The sequence below is a fragment of the Colobus angolensis genome, unplaced genomic scaffold (assembly GCF_000951035.1).
Source record: "Colobus angolensis palliatus isolate OR3802 unplaced genomic scaffold, Cang.pa_1.0 Scaffold188, whole genome shotgun sequence".
Lineage (NCBI taxonomy): Eukaryota > Metazoa > Chordata > Mammalia > Primates > Cercopithecidae > Colobus > Colobus angolensis.
Genome location: NW_012115021.1, coordinates 4,405,836 through 4,428,856, shown reverse-complemented (window position 1 = coordinate 4,428,856; position 23,021 = coordinate 4,405,836). Strand labels below are relative to the sequence as shown.

The following is a 23,021-nucleotide window of genomic DNA, read 5'->3' as shown; positions in this document are numbered from 1 at the left end:
CGACGGTTGGGGTTTGGCGGCTCGCGGCTGGGAAGCCGGGAGGGAGGGCAGGGGGCGCACGCGGTTCTAAGGGGGAAGGGGTGCGAGGCGGGGGTGCGCCAGGTGTGACAGCCACGTGCGGCCAGCACGGCGGGGATCCGGGCGCCAGGCGTTCCGTCTCCCAGTCCCCGCAGTCACTGTGCTCCCGGCGCTGAGTGCCGCCGTCTGGGGGCGCGCAGGGGTCGTGGACTTGCCCTCCTGGCGTCCGGCAGGTGCGCAGGGCGGGCTGCGGGGTGCCCCCGGGCTGCTCAGGCTAGGCTGTTGCGCAGTAAGATAACCGCGCCGGAGCCGGGGTGTGCTTGGCCCCCCTTCCCCCGCCCCCCTGCGCTCCCCGCCACTGCGCGGGCGGGCAGGCGAGCGGGTGAGCGTCGCAGGGCCGGTGCGAGCGGGACGCTCGGCCCCCGGGACCTAGACCCCGGGGCTCCACGGGCTTGGCTGCACGTGGGGCCAGGGATGGATGGGGAGGCGATGCGATGCTGTAGGACCTCGGTCCTGCAGAGTTGGGATGTCGCGTGATAGCTGGTCCTCCCAGTCCTATTTACCACCCTCCCCTTTTTTTCCTCTTTTCTTTCTTTCATTTATTATTAGTTTTTTTTTTTTTTTAATTTGATGAGCGGAAACTTGAACGCCTTCCGGACCCTGGCCTTGGGTCTTTCTTAATCTGGGAAACAGGCCGGACTGTTCCCCTTGCCTTACTTGACTCACGTCAAGGAGTTTTCAGTCCCTCCCTAGATACAGGAAAATTGAGACCTCTTTCAGAATGGGACAATTCCACTTGTTCTGGAGCTCAGTGGGTGGAGTTTGAAAAAGATTGCACAACGAATGGGGTACAGGGCTTTCGGGGCCCTGGAATGGATAACTGCGGGGACTGAGGCTGGGAAGATGGGAACCCCATCTCTTTTTTTCCTTGCAGGTGAACATATTGAAACGTTCAACTTGTTGGATGTCTTGCTTCATCACCGAGGGCTATTTAATATTACTTAATTATGTATTTGAACACTCTTAACTCCTGTATGAAATTACGAAATAATATTTTTCTAATGCAATTCATAAACTTCAAATGAGAGAACAAAGGTCCAGTTTACATCTGAGCAGAGTGTTAAGAATTAGCTTTTTGGGGCCTATTTCTAAGGTCAGGTATTTTCATGTTTTTGCATGACAGTGTTACTACTTCTCAATTACCTCTCTTTCTTTCTCTCCCTCTCTTTGTATTCTAAGAGAAAGAACCAGTGCTTGCAGGACTGAAAAAGAAGCTGTGAACCAATGTCCTGTAAGGGATTCAACACGTCACTTTGGACACTTTACTTATTCCCTGAGGGTGGGGTGCCAATCTTAGTATTTGATTTCATAGGTTCCCCAGGGGAGGAGGACTCCGAAGTTGAATTAGGAACTGAGGTTTAATCAACTAGCATTTTTTTTTTTTTTTTTTTTGAGACGGAGTCTCGCTCTGTCGCCCAGGCTGGAGTGCAGTGACTGGATCTCCGCTCACTGCAAGCTCCGCTTCCCAAGTTCACGTCATTCTACTGCCTCAGCCTCCCGAGTAGCTGGGACTACAGGCGCCCGCCACCACCCCTGGCTAGTTTTTTGTATTTTTTTAGTCGAGACGGGGTTTCACCGTGCCATGATGGTCTCGATCTCCTGACCTCGTGATCCGCCCGTCTCGGCCTCCCAAAGTGCTGGGATTACAGGCTTGAGCCACTGCGCCCGGCCTCAACTAGCATTTTAAATAACCAAGATAGGAAGTAATGATCCTTTGGGGTGCAGAGCTCTGCTTAACAGCTGGATAGGAATAGTCATGTGTATGTCTACTTGTTTTTGTTTACGTACCTCATACTCCATTCTTCTTTGCTTATGCTCTTCTGGGCATCTTTTTCCTTTTCATTTCTAACTGACAGTGACGGCATTCAAATACATGGTAAAATATTAATCTTTGAATTTTCATTTAGCAAATTAGGTGAGTATCTTGTGTTTGCAAAAATCATTTTTAAGCCAGCTATGGTGGCATGCACCTGTAGTACCACCTAGTCTGGAGGCTGAAGCAGGAGGCTAGCCTGGTCCACAAAGTGAGACCCTGTCTCTTAAAAAAAAAAAAAAAAAAGTTTTTTTTTAAGTCAGAGTCTCGCTGTGTTACCTAGGCTGGAGTGCAGTGATGCGATCTTGGCTCACTGCATCTTCTACCTCCTGGGTTCCAGCAATTCTCGTGCCTCAGCCTCCTGAGCAGCTGGGATTACAGGTGTGCGCCACCACACCCAGCTAATTTTTGTATTTTTAGTAGGGTTTCACTGTGTTGGCCAGGCTGGTCTTGAACTCCTGGCCTCAAGTAAACCACCCACCTCAGACTTCCAGAGCGGCAGGATTACAGGCATGAGCCACTGCAACTGGCCAAAAATTTTTTTAAAAATCGTTTTTACATTACTTCCTTATGTCCCTTAGTTTTTAAAATTTCCTTTGGGTCACTGACTTGAAAAAATATGCTTTAATTCCAACTTAACCTCTACCCTTTTTTTCAGGAAGCAGAAATGATGTTTAATGAATTGAGTTTTTTGAAAATATTGAAAGAATGAGAAGAAAAGTGACTGTTTTGTCATTATCTAGTTACATCACGGGACCTGACGTGAGGAACAGTTGGAGATGGGCTTTTTTGGTTCCTGATTGCTTTAACCATTTGCCTAGTCGTGACCTGCTCAGTTAATTGTGGCATTGTTTCATAACTACATTCATTTGAATGGTCTCTTGAGGTAACCTTTTGCTTCTAAAGGTAATGTTACAGTACATTACTAGGGGACTCTTGAGGAGTTGTCTAAAACTGTGCTGATAGTAGCTGCTAGTGACATGTAGCTAAATTTGTTAACTATCATTAAAATTAAAAATTTTTTTCTTCAGTCATACTAACCAAGTTTCAGGTATTCAGTAGCCATTGTGGCTAGTGGCTACTGTATTAGAGCAGATCTAGAATATTTCCATCATTGCGTAAAAATTTTATAGAACGGCATTGGGCTAAAAAGATGAGTACACAATATCTAGTTTGTCAGGCTTTTTTTTTTTTTTTTTAAACGGAGTCTCGCTCTGCCGCCCAGGCTGGAGTGCAGTGGCCGGATCTCAGCTCACTGCAAGCTCCGCCTTCCGGGTTTACGCCATTCTCCTGCCTCAGCCTCCCAAGTAGCTGGGACTACAGGCGCCCGCCACATCGCCCGGCTAGTTTTTTGTATTTTTTTAGTAGAGACGGGGTTTCACCATGTTAGCCAGGATGGTCTCGATCTCCCGACCTCGTGATCCGCCCGTCTCGGCCTCCCAAAGTGCTGGGATTACAGGCTTGAGCCACCGCGCCCGGCCTGTCAGGCATTTTTAAGAATACCAGGCTCATTTCTTTTACTTCCTAAATCCCTAAGTAGAATATGCTTTATCAGGTTGATTTAAAAAACAAAATTAATAGACTTTTTTGGGGAATGGTTTTTAGTTTTACATCAAAATAGAGTAGAAAGTACAGAGTTTCCATATACCCCTTCACATACCCTCTTTCCCCCTATTATTATTATTATTTTTGAGATGGAGTTTTGCTCTTGTTGCCCAGGCTGGAGTACAATGGTGTGATCTCGGCTCACCATAATCTTCGACTCCCAGGTTCAAGCAATTCTCCTGCCTCAGCCTCCCGAAAAGCTGGGATTATAGGCATGTGCCACCACGCCCGGCTAATTTTTTTGTATTTTTACTAGAGACGGGGTTTCTCCATGTTGGTCAGGCTAGTCTCAAACTCCCAACCTCAGGTGATCTGCCTGCTTTGGCCTCCGGAAGTGCTGAGGTTACAGGCGTGAGCCACTGCGCCCAGCCCTTATCCCCTATTGTTTACATCTTGCATTAGTATGATACTTGTGCTAAAATTCATGAGCCAGTATTGATATATTATTATTGACTAAGTCCATAGTTTACGTTAGGGTTCACTCTGGTGCTATATATTCTATGCATTTTGACAAATGTGTAGTGACATGGATCCACGATTACAGTATCACACAGAAGAGTTTCACAGTCCTATAAATCCTCTGTGCTCTACCTATTCATCCCTCTCTCCCTTTCTCTAGACTACTGGCAGCCACTGATCTTATTTTATTTTTTTAAAATTTTATTGATATGGGAGTCCTGCTGTGTTGCCCAGGCTGGTCTTGAACTCCTAGGCTCAGGCGATCCTTCTGCCTTGGCCTGCCGAAGTGCTGGGATTATAAGTATGAGCCACCACACCTGGCCTGACCTTTTACTGTCTCCATAGTTTTACCTTTTCCACATGTCTAAGGTTGATGTATTTTTTTTGTTTACTAGATTTTTGCTTGGGAATGTTAAAAATTAATTAACTACTATTAAACTAATTTTTAGGTCCATAAACCATGTGGAAGGATAATACAAGGTACCCAGGCCCAAATTAACAAAACCTTGCATTTACATAATGCCCTGTAGTTTTTATGGCACATTTGCACATACATTAACTCTTTCAACACCAGTCAGATGCTTTGGAGAAGGCTGGGCAGCTGTCACTGCCCTCATTTGCTGATGACAAGCTGCTCAACAAGGTTAACTCACTTGCCTAAGGGGTGAAGCTGAGTCTGGAACCCAATACTCTTTCATCTATACTACAGTAATAAGTAGTGTAGTACTGGGTAAATCTATGCATTTTGGAGTCGGGACTCCTGGCTTTCTGCCGCCCATAGCTCTGCAACCTTGGGCAAGTTTCTCAATCTTTCTAAGCTTCAGTTGCATCATCTGTAAAGAGGGGATAACGCTCATCCCTACCACAGAGGATTACTGTGAAGAAGGAGTTAATGGGACACATTTGGCATAGTGTGGGACATGTAGAATTGTACATGGTTTGGAGGGGAGGACATATGGAAGAGATTCATTTCTCTTGCATTTAGGGTGCTAATTTTGTAAATCCATCTTCCAACCTTTGTATTCTCTCCTCTTCCCAGAATCTCTCCGTGATAGACATAATGAGGAGAAATCAGGTCAGGGTTGGGCAAGAGTATGGGGGCAGGAAGAAACCATTTCATTAATCTTGTTTTTCTCCCCATTTGCCAACTTGATGAACTTCCACTCTTCTAGTACAGAGATTAAGTAATGAGAAGTAAAGTGATCTTCTGCTTACACCATTGTTTTCTAATTGTATCACCAAGCTTTGGTAAATTTATTTTTTTCTTTTACTGGGATCAAATAGGACAAGCAGTAATGAGAACAAACCAGATACAGCATATTCTGCTATTCATGCCACATTTTCATATCATATTATGCCATATTTATTGTTATTGGAAGGTGTTTTATTTATTTTTAATTTATTTTGTTTTTTTGAGATGGAGTCTTGTTCTGTTGCCCAGGCAGGAGTGCAATGGCGCGATCTCAGCTCACTGCAACCTCCACTTCCCAGGTTCAAGTGATTCTCCTCCATCAGCCTCCCGAGTAGGTGGGATTACAGGCATGCTCCACCAGGCCTGGCTAATTTTTGTATTTTTAGTAGAGACGGGGTTTCACCATGTTGGCCCGGCTGGTCTTGAACTCCTGACCTCAAGTGATCCACCTGCTGTAAACCCAAAGTGCTGAGATTACAGGCATGAGCCACCGCACCCGGCCTGGAAGGTGTTTTATATGTTACTTTGTGTGTTTTTTATATTGGTCTTGCCTGGAGAAGTTTTATTTAGGGAGGTATATATCAAATCCAACTGACATAAAACTGCTTTTGTGGGATTCTTCACAAGATTCACTATAATGGGCTTCTGTTAAATAGATATGCTGTTACAGTTTTACACTTCTCGGAGTTACGTTTCAAAGGAAAGAAATTTTGAGGCCTCAAATTTCATTTGTGTTTCATGCACTGTGTTAGTCACTTAAGGTGTGAATGCATTCTAATATCTCCTTAACTCTGCAAGGTAGCTGGTATCCCCAGGTATATAGGTAAGACATCTGAGTCTCAGTCAGAAACAAACTTGGTTGAATAATAGAGCCCACAGTTGGTGAAGTTTGCTGGAGTGTATAGTGTGATTGATAATATGACAGATGTCTCCTAATGCATGGGAAGTTTCTGCTTACCTCGTTAAGTTTTAACTTAATACCTCAAGAAATCTGTTTGCCTGTTCCTCCTCTTCCTGCTGCCCTCCGCCTAATTCCTTTTGTTTGGTTCTAATGTGATTATGAATAACTTTTAGTTAATATAACGGATGTGTCAGTATTTATAAAATATGGGCCAGGCATGGTGGCTCCTGCTTGTAATCCCAGTGCTTTGGGAGACCGAGACGGGAGGACTGCTTGAGGCCAGGATTTTGAGACCAGCTTGGGCAACACAGGGAGACTGCCGTCTCTATGAAGAATAAAAAACTTAGCCAGGCACATTGGTATGTGCCTGTAGTTCCAGCTACTTGGGAGGCTGAGGTGGAAGGATCACTTGAGTCCAAGAGGTCAAGGCTGCAGTGAGCCATGACTGGGCCACTGCACTCTAGCCTGGGCAAGAGAGTGAGATCCTGTCTCTAAAAATAATAATAATAATAATAATTAAAAAGTACAGGCCGGGTGCAGTGGCTCATGTCTGTAATCCCAGCACTTTGGGAGACCAAGGCAGGTGGATCACCTGAGGTCAGGAGTTCAAGACCTGCCTGATCAACATGGTGAAACCCCGTCTCTACTAAAAATATAAAAATTAGCTGGGCATGGTGGTGCATGCCTGTAATCCCAGCTGCTCGGGAGGCTGAGGCAGGAGAATCACTTGAACTTGGGAGGCAGATGTTGCAGTGAGCTGAGATTGCGCCACTACCCTCCAGCCTGGGTGACATAAAGGGAGACTCCGTGTCAAAAAAAAAAAAAAGTATACAATAATATACAAATTTAATATCATATTCATCAGCATTGAGATGGGACATTTCTAGAAGAGGGTAGAAATAGGTAAGGTGCCCTTTACGATCCATTAAGACCCTGGGAGTATATTTTTATGATTGAATTTACCCCCTAGTTGAAATTCTGTTGGCACTTATAAATACATTTTATTACTTGAAGGAAAAGATACATAAAATAACAGTTGTCCTCCTATGCCATCAAAATAATTGTATTAGCATTTATTGCTTAAGGTGTTGATTTGCATTCTGTGTTGCATTTCCAAAATGTCCCTAGAATGACCTCTGTTATCTCCTACTTCCCACCTTATAGTCTGTCCTGAGTAATATTTACTGGCTACTTTTTTGTGTGTGTGTGTTTCTTTCCCTACTCTCAAGGTAGAATGGTTTGGCAAGAAAGATGTGCCAGTAGCTTAGAAACTCATTTCTTTATGGGTCTTTTGGATTGCAAAATGGGCCGTATTAAAAGTGAGAATGAATACATTTTGTAAAATCTCTGGGGTTTTTTTTTTTTTTTGAGACAGAATCTCCCTGTGTCACACAGGCTGGAGTGCAGTTAACGCTTATTGCAGCCTTGAACTCCTGGTCTCAAGTGATCTTCCTGCCTCAGCCTTCATACTAGCTAGGAGTATAGGTGTGTGCACCACCATGCCCAGCTATTTTTTTTCTTTTTTTTTTTTTTTTTGAGAGACAGGGTCTTCCTATGTTGCACAGGCTGGTTTTAAACTCTTATTAGGCCCAAGCATGATTCTCCTGCCTTGGCCTCCCAAACTGCTGGGATTACAGTTGTGAACCACTGCACCCAGCCTGTAAAATGTCTTCATTCAAATATTATAACAGTTCTGCTATGTGTCAGCAATTTATGTCTATTATATCTACTTATGGCTCTAAGAAGGTAAGTACTGTACATCTCAGTTTTTTTTTTTTTTTTTCTTGCTCTGCTGCCCAGGCTGGAGTGCAGTGGCCGGCTCTCAGCTCACTGCAAGCTCCGCCTCCTGGGTTCACGCCATTCTCCTGTCTCAGCCTCCCGAGTAGCTGGGACTACAGGCGCCCGCCTCGTCGCCCGGCTAGTTTTTTGTATTTTTTTAGTAGAGATGAGGATGGTCTCGCTCTCCTGACCTCGTGATCCGCCCGTCTCGGCCTCCCAAAGTGCTGGGATTACAGGCTTGAGCCACCGCGCCCGGCCCACATCTCAGTTTACAGATAAGGAAACTGAGAGGTTGGCCTCCCTATGGCCACATAGGAGATGCTAAGTGGTATATTCAGAGTTTCAGCTCTTTGGGCTCCAAAGCCATTGTCCGTATTTCGTATCTCTCATGTTAACATTTCCTCAGATAGTAAAGGTCACAAAAGTGCTCCTAGTTGAAAGTGAGCAAAACATGCTGGTAGGTAAAATAGTAATAGTAATAATTTTTACTAAACGAAGACAAATTATGAGGGATGGAATTGGGTGATTAGGTATCAAAAATTGATTGTAATTTGGGGACCAGAGGAGTTTTGAGCCTCTTAATATATTTTGCTTCATTCACTTAGGCCCTAGGTTAACCTTAAGATTTATGATTTAGGAGGTATGCCATGCTGCAACTTCTTGCAACAGTACCTCCAAGTGTAATTCAAATAAATTGAATGGTAGAGAGTTTAGAGAGACTCTCTTTAACTTCTTCTAAGTGAAGTCCATATAACCTGGTGTTAGCACAGAGTTGAAATGGTCTGGGGAAGTAAGACAAATAAAAAGAAGGCTTGATGTTTCAGAGGTGTATCAGGATTGGTCCATATGGAGCTAGGGAAGGATGACTTCATAAAATTGGGACAGGAATGTTCACTTAGGTAACCCATAAAAGTAAAGGACCATTTTACATGTAAGAGTCTGTGGCTTAAAGATGCTAGTTGTGTGACCCAGCCCCTGCCCTGTAAAATAGATCAGGCCCAAGTATATTTCAGTGGCTTTGGGCATTAAAATCTTTGAATTTCTTGCTCCTTTGCTACTGAGATAGGTACCTATGCTAATACAAGTATCTTTCAGGTTGCAGATATTCACTGAGTTACAGTTTTAGAACTAGAAGTGATTTTGCAAATCATGGAATCCAGTATCCTTTATTTTTATAAAAGAATAATTTGTAAAAGAAATAGCCACAGAAGTTAAATGCAAAATTTCATGCAGTCATTAACATTCACTTATTAAAAGGCAAATGATGACACAGTCTAATATAGATGTTACCAGTAAATGTACAATATTAGCACTTATACTGCTAGGTTATGAGACTAAAGAAGCTGTGTCCAAAGTAGACCTTTCCCGGATCCTTTTGCTCATTCTTGGCTTCTTCACCAGTGGGAGAGATCAGGTTCCCTCATCCCTTAGTTTAGCACTAGTCTGCCTCTCTTTTCTTGTCATTTACCTATTAATGGTTCCATGTGTTCTTTGTGCTCTTACATGCTGTGACAGTTACTCTGGATCCTTTAGCCGCCTGCCTCCAGATAGTAGTTAGGACACTCCTAGAACTTACCTTGCGTCCAATTTATGATCCCTCCTCAGAACTCCATCATTTCTCTGGCTTCATTTATTTATTAATTTGTTTGGGTAACATGCCACACAGTTTGCCCATTTATAGTGTATAATTCAACTTTTTTTTTTTTTTTGAGTTGGAGTTTCACTCTTGTTGCCCAAGCTGGAGTGCAGTGGTGCGATCTCAGCTCACTGCAAACTCTGCCTCCCAGGTTCAAGCAATTCTCCAGCCTCAGTCTCCTGAGTAGTTGGGATTACAGGCACACGCCACCGCGCCTGGCTAATTTTTTGTATTTTTAATAGAAACGGGGTTTCATCATGTTAGCCAGGGTGGTCTTGAACTCCTGACCTCAGGTGATCCACCCACCTCAGCCTCCCAAAGTGCTGGGATTACAGGTGTGAGTCACGGTGCCCGGCCTCACTTTTTTTTAGTATATATTCAGAGTTGTGTGACCATCACTACACTTTTATTTTTATTATTTTTTATTATAGGCGGAGTTTCGCCATGTTGTCCAGGCTGATCTCAAACTCCTGGGCTCAAGGGATCCTCCTGCCTTGGCCTCTCAAGGTGCTGGGATTACAGGTGTGAGCCACTGTGCCCAGCTGCACTTGTTTATTTTTAACATAACCTGGGAAGAGCATGCTCTTTAGAGAGTATGCTCTTTACAGAGAAAGACAAGAATTCAGTCTCTGCTTTCCTTTCCTAGGTTCCTGACCGTGGACATGGTACTTAAATTACCTTATCAGTGAGGCTGCTTGTTTATCATACCTGCCTATAAGATAGTTCTGAGAATTAAATGAGGAAGTAGTCTATCAGATACTGTTACAGAGGCTTCTGAATGAGCCAGAGCAACGAAGGTCAAGGGAAAGTGTTTATACCAGTTGTCCCTCACCACCCATTTGGATTCCACTGATTGGCACACCTGTCATTTAACAAAAAGGGGTAAAGACGCCTGTTTGTTAGGTGTAGTTGAATAAGAAGGAAGTGGCACTCTTCTCCCTGTTCTCCTTCCTCCCTGGTCCCAGGGCATATTTCCTAGGGGTGGATCTGCCTGCTTATTGCTGCCAAGATGTGGACCCCTTTCTGGTCATGATTTGACAGAGCTGGCCTTCCAGTCTCTCTATTCTTGCTCCCACCACACCCAGGACAGCAGTTCTCAAACTTTGGTTTGGGGATCTTTTTGTATACTTACACATTATTGACAGTGCCAAGGAACTTTTGTTCTTGTAGGCTTCTTTACCTAATTTACCATATTAGAAATTAAATAAAAATTTTAACATTATTAATTCACTTAAAGAATGAAATGAGGCCAGGTGCGGTGGCTCATGTCTAATCCCAGCACTTTGGGAGACCGACGTGGGTGGATCACCAAGGTCAGGAGTTCGAGACCAGCCTGGCTGACAAGGGGAAACGCTGTCTCTACTGAAAATATAAAAATTAGTCAGACGTGGTTGTGCATACCTGTAATCCCAGCTACTCGGGAGGCTGAGGCAGGAAAATCGCTTGAACCTAGGAGTTGGAGGTTGCAGTGAGCCAAGATCATACCATTACACTCCAGCTTGGTCGACAGAGCGAGACTGTCTCAAAGAAAAAAAAAAAGAAAGAAATGATGTTGTACTCTAGTTATCTATCGCTGTGTAACAGATCACCCCAAAACTTACTTGAAACGTTTGTGATCTCACAGTTTAGGGGTTTAGGAATCTGGGTGTGGCTTAGCCAAGTTCTTTGACTTGGGGTCTCTCGAGGGCTGGAGTCACCTGAAGGCTTGACTGGGAAGGATCTACTTCCGAGCTCACTCTTGTGGCTGTTGGCAGGATTCAGTTCCTCGTGGGCTGTTGGACTGAGGCCTCAGTTCCTCATGAGCAGTTGGCCAGAGGCCTTCCTTGGTTCCTTGTCACATGGGTCTTTCTGTAAGCATCTCACAACATGGCAGCTGCTTCATCAGAGTGAGTAAGAGAGAGTGCCAGCACGAAAGAGAAGGAAGTTGCAGTCTTTTGTATCATAATCATAGAAATGAGATCTTCTCACTTTTGATGAATTCTCTCTTCATTAGAAGCCAGTCACTAGGTTCAGCCCACACTCAAGGGGAGGGGACCATTGGGGGCCATGGCAGAAGCTGCCTACCATACATGTTAACATAAGTAACATTTTTAAAAAATTAAAAATAGCTGATATTCCAGAATGTTATTGGAAAGAGTGGCTTTCTTTTACATTTTTGCAGATCTCTTTAATGAATGGCTTCATAGAAGACATCTGCTTCTGCATTCAATCTGTTGTAATATGCCCTTTCAGCCTATGTATATGAAGAGAAAGTGGCCTCACACATGTATGTAGTTGGAACAGGGAGGGGTACTATAATAGTCTGTGGATAATTGTGGAAATCCTTTGATTCTGTTGGTCTGTCTTGCATGTCAAATGGGTCTCTTTTCTCCATGTATCATTTTGTAATACCATCCATTAGTCATTTGGAAAATACTGGTTAACTGAACTGTGTTCATCTTGCAAATGTTGGTACGTTTTGGTATACTATATAAAAATCACATTTGTTAATAAATCACTGATTTCATCAGAAAAGTCTTTTTAAGAATTGGGAAGCTGTTTAGCTCATGGTGGCAGATAATTTTCAAAAATTCTATTTTTTGCTTGAAAGCTCAAATTTTATCATTGGCAACAAGTACTGTTTGCTTGCCTTGAAGTGACAGGCTCTCTTCGTATATTTTGGAGAAAATGTCTGCCAAATACCCAGGTCTGAACAAACAACCATAGTTTGTCTATTTAAAAAATGTTCCATGGAAAGAGCAGCAAGTTGGGTTCATAATTCAAACAGCACTCGTGCTTTTTTCGAAGACCACCAGCATACTGTGGTGTATAGCAAAAGTTTTTTTTTTTTTTTTTTCCTTAGAGACAGGGTCTTGCTCTGTCGCCCAGGCTGGAATGCAGTGGCATGATCATAGCTCACTGCAGCCTTGAACTCCTAGGCTCAAGCAGGCCTCCTGCTTCAGCCTCCCAAGTATCTGGGGCTACAGGAATTGCCACTGTACAAGGCTAATATTTTTATTTTTTATAGAGACAGGGTCTCACTATGGCTGGTCTCCAACTTCCAGGCTCAAGTGATCCTGCTGCCTTGGCCTCCCAGAATACTAGGATTACAGGTATGAGCCACTGTGCCCAGCCAGCATTTCCTTTTTTTTTTTTAAGACGGAGTTTTGCTCTTGTTTCCCAGGCTGGAGTGCAGTGGTGGGATCTCACCTCACCGCACCCGCTGCCTCCCGGGTTCAAGCAATTCTCCTGCCTCAGCCTCCCAATAACTGAGACTACAGGCATGTGCCACCACACCGGGCTAATTTTTGTATTTTTAGTAGAGACAGGGTTTCTCCATGGTGGTCAGGGTGGTCTCGAACTTGCAACCTCATGTGATCTGCCCGCCTCGGCCTCCCAAAGTGCTGGGATTACAGGTGTGAGCCACCGTGCCCGGCCACATTTCCTTTTTAAGGTGGAATGATATTCTACGTTATGTATTAACCACATTTTGTATATCCATTCATCTGGCGATGGATACTTGGGTATTCATCATGATTCTTAGCTTTAAATGTGGTTCTTTAGGACGTCCCCTTATAGAAGCATCAACCTCCATGCCAGGCTTAATAAATGTAGATCTGAAATAATGGCTTCCCCCCCTCACTTCCTACTCTGCTCCCTAGTTTCTTTAGCTATACAATGGGGTAATGTTCTTACTATCTTAGAATTGTAACACTGAACTAAATAACGTATTTAAAATGTCAGGCATTAGGCCGGGCATGGTGGCTCATGCCTGTAATCCCAGCACTTTGGGAGGCCAAGGTGAGCGGATCATGAGGTCAGGAGTTTGAGACCAGCCTGGCCAACATGGTGAAACCCTGTCTCTACTAAAAATACAAAAATTAGCCGGGTGTGGTGGCGCATGCCTGTAGTCCCAGCTACTTGGGAGGCTGAGGCAGGAGAATTGTTTGAACCCAGGAGGCGGAGGTTGCAGTGAGCCAAGATCGCGCCACTGAACTCCAGTCTGGGTGACAGAGCGAGACTCTGTCTCAAAAAAATAAATAAAATGTCAGGCATTTAGTAATGTTAGTTTTTTTTCTTCCTTTTTTTCACTTAGAACTTAGCCTTGCATGTATTCTGTTAGCCATCTTGTGTATTCCATTTATCTCACATAGTAAACTTAGATATTGACCATCTAATTCCACTTGGGAATAATTATCTGTCATCAAATCTTTTTTTTTTGAGACAGAGTTTTTGCTCTGTAGCCCAGACTGGAGTGCAGTGGCATGATCTTGGCTCGCTGCAACCTTTGCCTCCCGGGTTCAAGCGACTCTCTTGCCCCAGCCTCCCGAGTTGTCGGGATTACAGGCATCTGCCACCATGCCTGGCCAATTTTTGTATTTTTAGTAGAGACAGGGTTTTACCATGTTGACTAGGCTGGTCTCAAACTCCTAACCTCAGGCAATCCACCCACCTTGGTCTCCCAAAGTACTGGGATTACAGGCGTGAGCCACTGAGCCCAGCCACTTTATTATTATTTTTAATTTTTAATTTGTTTTAGATAGGTCTCACTCTGTTACCCAGGCTGGAGTGCGGTGGCACAGTCTCAGCTCACTGCAGCCTCAACCTCCCAGGCTCAGGTGATCCTCCTGCCTATGCCTCCTGATTAGCTGGGACTATAGGCGTTCACCACCATACCTGGCAAATTTTTGTTTAGAGACGGGAGAGTTGCTGTATTGCCCAGGCTGGTTTGGAACTGCTGGACTCAAACAATCTGCCCACCTCAGCCTCCCAAAGTGCTGGAATTTACAGGCGTAAGCCACCGAGAGGAGGAAACTTTTTTTTTTTTTTTGAGATGGATTCTCACTCTGTCACCCAGGCTGGAGTGCAGTTGCGTTATCTCAGCTCCCTGCAACCTCCACCTCCCGGGTTCAAGCTATTCTCCTGTCTCAGCCTCCTGGGTAGCTGGGATTACAGGCGTGTGCCAACACATCTGGCCAAGAGGAGGTACTTCTGAAAAATACTTATTTGTTAGTGTATTTCCTGTGAAGCAGTTCTTGGCTTCAGCAGCCTTAGACCTGATATGGTTTGGATCTTGTTCCCTCCAAATCTCGTGTTATATTGTAATCCCAGTGTTGGAGGTGGGGCCTGGTGGGAGGTGATTGGATCATAGGGGCCCTCGTGGCTTGGTGCCAACCATCCCCGTGATAGTGAGTTCTAGTGAGATCTGGTTTTTAAAAATGTGTGGCACCCCTGACCCCTTAGCTCTCCTGCTCCTGCTCTCGCCATGTGGCATGCCTGCTCCTGTTTTGCCTTCCATCATGAATAAGAGCTCCCTGGGCCTCTCCAGAAGCAGATGCCAGCACTGTGCTTCCTGTACAGCCAACAGAACCGTGAGCCAATTAAGCCTCTTTTCTTATAAATTACCCAGTCTCAGGCATTCTTTTTTTGTTTGTGTTTTGAGACGAAGTCTTGCTCTGTCGCCCAGGCTAGAGTGCAGTGGTGCGATCTCAGCTCACTGCAACCTCTACCTCCCAGGTTCATGCAATTCTCCTGTCTCAGCCTCCTGAGTAGCTTGGATTACAGGTGTGTGCCACCACGCCTGGCTAATTTTTGTATTTTTAGTAGAGATGGGGTTTTACCGTGTTGGCTAGGCTGGTCTCGAACTTCTGACCTCAGGTGATCTGCCCACCTCGGCCTCCCAAAGTGCTGGGATTACAGGCGTTGGTCACTGCGCTCGGCCTCGGGCATTCTTTTGTGGCAATATGAGAATGACCTAACACACCTCCCTTTCCATGACGCTTACCTGAAGTCTACTCCCCAAAACATCCAGATAGTCAAGGACTTTTCCCCCTTTACTCAGTGGTCAACTGATTTATTTAAAGGCAACCTACCTTTCTCCCAAAGATAGTGATTCCTTTAGCGTTATGAGAGATTAATTCTCCACCTAGTGGGGTTGGAGGGAAAGAGGTTGGCTATTTTCTCTGCTTATAAACAAGTCCAGTCGTTGGTGAGTTCTCCTTCTGAAGCCCATGTCGTGCATGTATTTTATTCTTAATGTTAGTGTTGCCTGTGAACCCTCTGACAGTAATAAAAAGCCCGGGCTTTGAACAAAGCCAGACTCCCTGTGTTTAGATCTTGGCCTAACTGTTACATAATCTTGGGCAAATAAGGGATACTTTTTATTAGTGATTTATTTTTTTTTATTTTTATTTTTTGAGACGGAGTCTTGCTCTGTTGCCCAGACTGGAGTGCAGTGGCGTGATCTCGGCTCACTGCAACCTCTGCCTCCTGGGTTCACGCGATTCTCTTGCCTCAGCCTCCCGAGTAGCTGGGATTACAGGGGCACACTACCACGCCCGGCTAAATTTTTTTTTGTATTTTTAGTAGAGACGTCTGGGGTTTCACTATGTTAGCCAGATTGGTCTCGAACTGCTGACCTCGTGATCTGCCCGCCTCGGCCTCCCAAAGTGCTGGGATTACAGGGGTGAGCCACTGCGCCTGGCCTTTTTTTTTTTTAGGCAGAGTCTCACTCTGTCACCCAGGCTGGAATGCAGTGGCACAATATTGGCTCACTGCAGCCTCTGCTTCCCAGGTTGAAGCAATTCTCCTGACTGAGCCTCCCGAGTAGCTGGGATTAAAAGCACACACCACCACGCCCGGCTAATTTTTGTATTTTTAGTAGAGACGGGTTTTGCCATGTTGGCCAGGCTGGTCTGGAACTCCTGACCTCAGGTGATCCGTCCACCTCAGCCTCCCAAAGTGCACCTGGCCCCTTTTATTAGTGATTCTGACAGCTACTTGTGTTAAGTTGGCTTGGTTGCATTTCCCACTGGCATAGAGCAAGGCAAAGGGAAAAGATGACATGAAATAATGTATGATCTCCTGCCATGTTCAGATTCTGAGCTTGCGTTAGTAATGGAAAAGTGAGTAAGTATAATACTGTGATATCCAACCAAAATCTCATCTTATAAGGTCTTTTTTAAAAAATAAAAGTAATACATTCATACAATAAAAAACACTGCTTTCGGTTTTCTGCTCAGAGGAGGCCAAGATGCTTTCTTTTTTTTTTTTTTTTTGAGACAGAGTTTTGCTCTTTTGCCCAGGTTGGAGTGCAGTGGCACGATCTTGGCTCACTGCAACCCCCGTCTCCCAGGTTCAAGCAATTCCCTGCCTCAGCCTCCCGAGTAGATGGGGTTACAGGTGCCTGCCACCATGCCCAGCTAATTTTTGTATTTTTGGTAGAGATGGGGTTTCACCATCTTGGCCAGGCTGGTCTTGTACTCCTGACCTCGTGATCTACCCTCCTCGGCCTCCCAAAGTGCTGGGATTACAGGCGTGAGCCACCGCGCCCGGCCTGCTACTTTCTTTGGTGGTCCCAAATCTGCGTTCGTCGGACACCCGCTGCCTCCACCATGCAGCTTAAGTTTGACCTAACAAACTTTGCCTTACAGATGTGGCACGGATCTTTAAGAACTCTCTGTAACCATTAGAGATCCTGGGGACTGCCCAGTCTGGATTGCAGTGTTGATGGCTGTCACTCTCATGACATTGTATATGACATCAACAGTGATGCAGTGTAATGCCCAGCTATTTAAGAAGCACAAAGGGGCCAGGCACGGTGGCTCATGCTTGTAATCCCAGCACTTTGGGAGGGCGAGGCAGGCGGATCACGAGGTCAGGAGTTCAAGACCAGCCTGGCCAACATAGTGAACACTCCGTCTCTACTAAAAATACAAAAATTAGCCGGGCCTGGTGGCGCACCTGTAATCCCAGCTACTCAGAGGGCTGAGGAAGGAGAATCGCTTGAACCCGGGAGGCGGAGGTTGTGGTGAGCCGAGATTGTGCCACTGCACTCCAGTCTGGGCAACAGAGTGAGACTCCGTCTCAAAAAAAGGAAGCACAAAAGAAAATATTCCAATAAAGGATCATTTGACAGCCAAAAAGTAAAATAAGGCAGAGCCAAGAATTATAAAAAGAAAAAATAATTCTTATTTCCAACTTCTAGGCCCACAATCCAAACAAAGGTAATTATGGTGAACAATTTTGGGGATATTCTTATAGGAAAATTGTACATATATTGGCTTATGTAGTATATGAATATTTTAAATTTATACTGATGTATTCATCCTGTACTGGCCATTTGCCTTTTTTCCTACCTAATTATACTATGTCAACATATGATCTATTTTATTCGTTTGAATGACTGCATAGTTTTACCTTGTATGGATGACCATTATTTGACAAGTTCCCTCTTGGTAGACATTTCGGTTGTTTTCAGGTTTGGTGAGTAACCATTTACACTTGAGTAAGAATATCTGGAATAAACTCCAAGTGGTAGAATAGCTGGGTGAAAGTGCATGTGAGTTCAGACATTGATAGAGCTTGCTAAATACCTCTACAAACCTACTCTACCAATTTGGAGCCCCCCACCCCCCGCCAAGAGTATGCTGAGTGCCCTGTTTGCCCACACCAAGGTTGTTTTTTTACTCCTTTAAAATGCGATTAGTTAAAGATGGTACCTTGGTTTGCTTTGCATTTTTATTTGTATATTGGGCATTTTTAGTTCTTTAATCATGATCTGCTTGTTCACAAACCCTTGAAAACTGCATCTCTGGCTCATTTGTAAGGGCTTCCTGCAGTCTTTTGGTTAGTCTGAAAGTTTTAGTTTTTTAAAATTTGTTGTAGATTTAAGGGGTACAAGTTTCGTTACATGGATACATTATGTAGTGGTGAAGTCTGGGATTTTAGTATAACTATCACCCGGAATAGTATAAGTTGGGCCCAATAGGTAATTTCTCATATCTCACTGCCCGTTGTCCCTTCACCTCAGGAATTTCAAAGATTTTAATTATTCAGTAAACTAATCTCCAATCACCACCACTGACCCTGCCTCCTTTTTTTTTTTTTTTTTTTTGAGACAGAGCCTGGCTGTGTAGACTAGGGTAGAGTGCAGTGGTGCAGTCATAGCTTGCTGATCTTCCAAGCTCAAGTCATCCTCCCACCTCAGCCTCCTGAGTAGCTGGGACCGCAGATGTGTGCCGTCACACACGGCTAATTTTTTAATTTTTATTAGAGACAGGTCTTGCTGTGTTGTGCAGGCTAGTGTTGAACTCCTGAGCTCAAGCAGCCCTCCTACCTCCGCCTTCCATAGTGTTGGGATTACAGGCGTGAGCCACCACACACGCCCCCCCCACCCCCTTTTTAAAAATAGCTTCTGGGTTTTTTGCTTTCCGTTGAAAAGCCTTCTTGGCTACTCTGTGCTACTGAGATAGCCATGCTCTGTCTATGGAGCAGTCATTCTGCTGTATATAATTTCGTAAAAATAAAAAAACCAAAACAACAACAACAAAAGAAAGGCCTTCTTCATGCGAAGGTTATGGAAAAAAATTTGTTCAGGACCTCTTCAAGCTCTTTGTGGTTTTCATTTTTCATGTTTCAATCTTGGTAGGTATATCTGGAGGGGGTAAGAGAGGATACCCCTTTGTTTCCCCATATGGTTTGGGAGATATCATAAATCATTTATTTCCTCTACCAATTTGAAATGACATCATTTTTAATGTAGTAAATTCCCATGTATGGGTCTGTGTGGTCTGTTTTTAAAGACAGTGCTATATAATTTAGGAAGTCTCAGACAAGTATTTCATGCCTAAAATTTAAATAAGATCTCACCTTTGGGAGTTTATATTTGGAAACATTGAGAATTTATTATCTTAAAGAATATAGGCATGTTGTAGAGACATGTATACCAGAATCTAATTATATAATAGTGCACAGTAATATATCATTTTTATCTTTTAAAAATAAAAATCCTTTCATTTCTTTGTTCTAACACAGTAAAACAGACTACTATTTAAGGAGGCATTGAGTTATGTAATACATATTATAAAGGCTTTGATCCAAAATGGTTAAAACAGGAATTTGAGATAAATGATTGATAAAGTATTAGCTGTGAGGAAAACTGTGCTATCCAGAATAGTTCTTTGGAAGATTAAAATAGCCTTAGTGTATACACTATTTTAAATGACTTATACAAAGCTAAAGTCATTTTTGTAATTTAGCCACATGACAATGTAATTTTTATAATAGGTTTGTTTGTAAAACTTTGTATTTGGAAATGTGAAAGCCCCTCAAAATACTGGAAGGGTTTAGGAGGAAGGTTTATGTTTTACAAAACCAAATAAGGCCAGTAGCTGATGCCCTGACAGTGTGGGGTGTCTTTGATATCTTTCACTATTTCTTCATCTATTTCTGCCTCCACTGCCCCTCCCAGGGCAGCGCAAGCATGGTTGCACATACGCTGTTGTCCGTACAGTCCTGGTTGAAGTTAACAACTCTTAGGGTAAATTGTTAGAAACATAGGTTGGAAAGATTTTTAGAGATACTTTGGTTTATCCTAAAACACAAAATTAAGGCCGAGCATAGTGACTCACTCCTGTAATTCCAGCACTTTGGGAGGCTGAGGTGGGCGGATCATCTGAGGTCAGGAGTTTGAGACCAGCCTGGCCAACATGACAAAACCCCGTCTCTACTAAAAAATACAAAAACTGGCCGGGTGCGGTGGCTCACGCCTGTAATCCCAGCACTTTCGGAGGCGGAGGCCAGTGGATCACGAGGGCAGGAGATCAAGACCATCCTGGTTAACACAGTGAAACCCCATCTCTACCAAAAATACAAAAAAATTAGCCGGGCGTGGTGGCACGCGCCTGTGGTCCCAACTACTCGGGAGGCTGAGGCAGGAGAATTGCTTGAACCCGGGAGGCAGAGGTTGCAGTGAGCTGAGGTCGTGCCACCGCACTCCATCCTGGGTGACAGAGCGAGACTCCGTCTCAAAAAAAAAACAAGGCTGGGCGCGGTGGCTCAAGCCTGTAATCCCAGCACTTTGGGAGGCCGAGACGGGCGGATCACGAGGTCAGGAGATCGAGACCATCCTTAACACAGTGAAACCCCATCTCTACCAAAAATACAAAAAAATTAGCCGGGCGTGGTGGCACGCGCCTGTGGTCCCAACTACTCGGGAGGCTGAGGCAGGAGAATTGCTTGAACCCGGGAGGCAGAGGTTGCAGTGAGCTGAGGTCGTGCCACCGCACTCCATCCTGGGTGACAGAGCGAGACTCCGTCTCAAAAAAAAAAAAAAAAAAAAACCAGGCGTGGTGGCACACGCGTGTGGTCCCAACTACTCAGGAGGCCGAGGCAGGAGAATTGCTTGAACCCGGATCGTGGAGGTTGCAGTGAGCCGAGATAGCGCCATTGCACTCCAGCCTGGGCGATGGAGCAAGACTCTGTCTTAAAACAAACCACAAAATTAAAAAACAACAACAAACTAACCTCAGTTCCTTAAATAATCACTTCAAATTATTTGAAGCTGTCCCTACCCCCAAATTAGACGTGTCTTACCTCCCTAAATCCCAGAGTTCATCCCTGCTAAAAATTCTACATATCTTTCATGATGTTTTCTAAATGCATATTGGTATTTCTAGTGTGCTGTGTATTTTTAGACATTTAATTTAGATTTATTTTATAACTGCGTCAGAGATCTGTTTGACTTTGAACTTGGCGTTTTCCAAAAGCTGATTAACAGTGTAATAGAGAGAACATTGACTCTTGAGTTTGGTGGACATGGTTTTGAATTTTCCCAGCCCCTTTTACTGGTTTTAATATGATTTTGAGCGAGTTACTTAATCTCATCAAGTCTCATTTTCTGTACCTGGGAACAATAAGGCCTGTATCTCAGTGAGGCAGGGAAGGTTAAATGGGGTCACTTTGAGAACACCACGCACAGTGTCAGCCTGAGGTGCTAAAGGTTCCCTTTACTTATTTGATAAGTTCCTCCTAGACTGGGAATCTGAGGCAAGCTAAGGATGTCTGTCTAGGAAAATGGAGAAATATAGACAACCTCTCCCACCTGCTCCCTCTGAAGGTCCACTCTAGCTCTTGCTGTCAAGGACTGGGTAATTTGTGTCCTCTGCACATTCCTGGCCCTGGTCAAAAGTGTTTGAGCTCATGTGAGCAAGCAGTAGTTGAAATAATTAGGAAGTGAATGTAGGTGTTGGTAGAAGGGAAAGAAACCTAAAAAAAATTTTTTTCCTTTAGGTTTTAATTTCCATGTTCTCAGTTTTGAATGTTTTGATCTAAAAAGCTATTACAAGTAGTTGATGAATGCAGAGTACTTCCTCATGTCCATTTGCAAAAGTTTCTATGATAGTTGTTCTTGCTTCTGCCATTTATTATTGATAAACTGGTGGCCGCCCATTTTGAAGGCATCTCTTGGTCAGTTAGCGAGTCCTCTTAACTCCAAGTATTGAGACAGTGGAAGGAAGATTGCGAAATATATCCTTTGACCGGAGGGGAGTGGCTACGGTGGGGGATTATTGGTGTTTAAGGCTCTTGTAAACAAACATTTGTAGCACAGTGTTGTGCTTCTCTAAGAGGTACACATACTGCTCACAAGATGCAGATGTGATAGCTTTTGTGTCATGATTTTCTGTAGGGAAGGGTTCTAATAGAAATCCAGCTAGAAACTACTCAGTGTCGGTTTCATTTTCATTTGAGATTGGAATTTAAATAAACATTTCCTCCCCTTTTGTTTTTCCTAATAAGGCACTATATTAGAGAGCTCTCTTCATTTTGCTGTTAAAAAAAATGTTAAAGCTCTTGTAAAGGTAACTCATGGCACCCAACTTAAAAGGTGAAAACAGCCTGCTGTGAAAGTCTTGTCACCACTCACTCAGTTTGTCTCCAGTAATGTTTCTTTGTGTCTGGCCAGAGATTGGATATACTTCTCATAAATTTATACAGTACCTCCTCAAGCCCCACATCATGGCATATGGTAGGTACTACAGGGTATTTTGCTTTTTCTCTTATCAACCTATCCTTACCAGTAATTATATAACTGCCTTATTCTTTTTTTTAACGGATACTATGGTACTCAATTGGATGGATGTATGGCAGTTTATTCATCCAGTCTATTATTTATTGATATTTAGGATATTTCGGATTTTTTGCTACCATAAATAATGCTGCATAAATAACCTTATATATTATGTCATTCACAAATGTACTGGTATATCTATGGGAAAAACTGATAAGAAATGAATTTGGTGGATCAAAGCATATGTGACTTGATGTTTTCTCCCTCCAACATCTTAAGAAAAATTTCAAAGATACTGCAAAGTTGATACTAAACATCCATTTTTCCACCACCTAGATTTTACCTTTGACATTTTACTCTGGTTGCTTTTTCAGTTATCTGTCCATTTAACCGTCGCTTCACCCATGAAACCTTCAGAAGTGTATATGTGCTAAATTTTAACAAATGCATGCAGCTCTGTAACTCAAATCCCCATCAAGATACAGAGCATTACCAACACCCCAGAGGTTCCTTTGCGCTGGTTCCCAGTTAGTGCCTTCCGCAACTGGACTCCTTGGTGGTTAAGTCAATTTATCCTCCCACCAGGAATGCTTGAGAATGTCCCACACCCTCTCCAACAGTGTTGTCGAAGTTTTTGATGTGTAAAATGATATCTTATGTTGTTTTTTTTTTTTTTTTTTGAGTCTCGCTCTGTTGCCCAGGTTGGAGTACAGTGGTGTGATCTCGGCT

At 43.7% G+C, this 23,021-nt stretch overlaps 1 protein-coding gene across 1 annotated transcript in view; it reads left to right on the top strand.

Annotated features, from left to right (window-relative positions):
• TXLNG (taxilin gamma) overlaps positions 1-23,021 on the top strand; it is a 58,089-nt gene that overhangs the window by 464 nt on the left and 34,604 nt on the right. The gene's annotated exons all lie outside the window — the stretch shown is intronic.